Source organism: Martes martes, assembly GCF_963455335.1.
Source record: "Martes martes genome assembly, chromosome: 9".
In the NCBI taxonomy this organism is placed as follows: domain Eukaryota; kingdom Metazoa; phylum Chordata; class Mammalia; order Carnivora; family Mustelidae; genus Martes; species Martes martes.
Window position 1 is genome coordinate 27,362,644 of NC_137896.1, and position 1,411 is coordinate 27,364,054.

At 43.7% G+C, this 1,411-nt stretch overlaps 1 pseudogene across 1 annotated transcript; it reads right to left on the reverse strand.

The window, feature by feature from the left end:
* Nucleotides 1-302: 302 nt before the first annotated feature.
* On the reverse strand, nucleotides 303-1,411 carry LOC308349268 (hsc70-interacting protein-like; annotated as a pseudogene). Its single transcript has one exon. The product of its transcript is annotated as a hsc70-interacting protein-like (transcript).

Genomic DNA, 1,411 nt, shown 5'->3' on the forward strand with positions numbered 1-1,411 from the left:
TTTTAACGAAAAATGTAGGGACTAACACACCCTTTTAATACATTTTAAGTATTTTTAAGGTTTAAAAGTGTTTAAAGTTTGTAGTTCCTAGTAGGAAAACATTATCTGAATGAATACCCTAATGACAAACCATTGTAGAATGTCTCAGTTGAATGGGGAGCAGAGGGGTACGGATTCTCTTCACAGCACCCCAGCTTTCTTCTTGAGAAGGTCAGAGGCACACTGGTTTGTGTTATTGTGACATCCGTTACGTGATCGAAGTTGCTTTTCCTTCAGCAAGGGCTTTATTTGTCAGAAGGGTATTATGCTTGACCTCCAAATTTGGCTGACAATTTACTGATGAGATTCATAACCTTTGGGTTGCTCTGATATTTGATGTATTCACTGGGTTCTGGGCCACATCCTGGAAGGCCACCATAACTTCCAGATCCTGCATGGCTGCAAGAACTTCCGGATCACTAAGAATTTCATTGAGCCTAGGCATTCCTGCCATTCCAGGCATCCCCCCTGCCATTCCAGGCATTCCTCCAGGAAAATTACCAGGCATTCCCCCAGGAAAGCCACCTGGGAAAGAGCCATACTGATCCTCTGATTGTCATCTGGTTTCTTCCTCCCTCTGGGCTCTCTCATGTTCTTCTCGAGCCTTCTTAGCCCTTTCTATTCCTTCTTTGATCTCTCACTCCTTCACGTTTTTGCTCATATTTTCCCCAATGTTCAGCAACTTTCTGGGCCCTAGGTTGAATTTCTTTCAGCATTGCACTAGCATCTTCATCATAATCCAGGTTACAAGCAAGGGCATGATCATGTGCTGCTTCTTCCCAATGGCCCAGAAGTCCATGTGCTTTCCCTTGCCACTTATAAGGCTGAGCTGAATCAGGATTTATTTCAATAGCTCTGTCACAGTCTCGAATGGCAGCATTTGGCTTCTGTAATTTGATGAAGACACCAGCTCTCTTGGCATACAGAATGGCCAAGCGAGGATTCAGTTTGATGGCATCTGTGAACGAGTCAATGGCTTTCTGTAGTTCACCATCATTTAGGGCATCAATGGCAGCCACTTTTTTATCATTTGCCTGATCCATCGTTTCCTCGGTTATCTCTACATTTTCACCTCTCATTTCTTGAGGGGCATCAGTATCTGGTTCAATCACACCTTCATGGTCAATTTCTAATTAGTTTCCTCACTTGATGGTTCATCTGTCTTTATGTTTTCCTCTGCCTTCTTACTATCTGGTTTTTCTTCCTTGATACTGTCTTCGAATTTAGTTTTATGAGTGGCAGGTGGTATTTTACCCCCCATGCTCTCCACCCACTCCCACAGAAAATGCATTTCCTCGGTGTGCAGAATGCTAGGATCCTGCTTACACATTATCACAAAGGCCTGAAGCTCACTCACTTTGCGGGGGTCCAT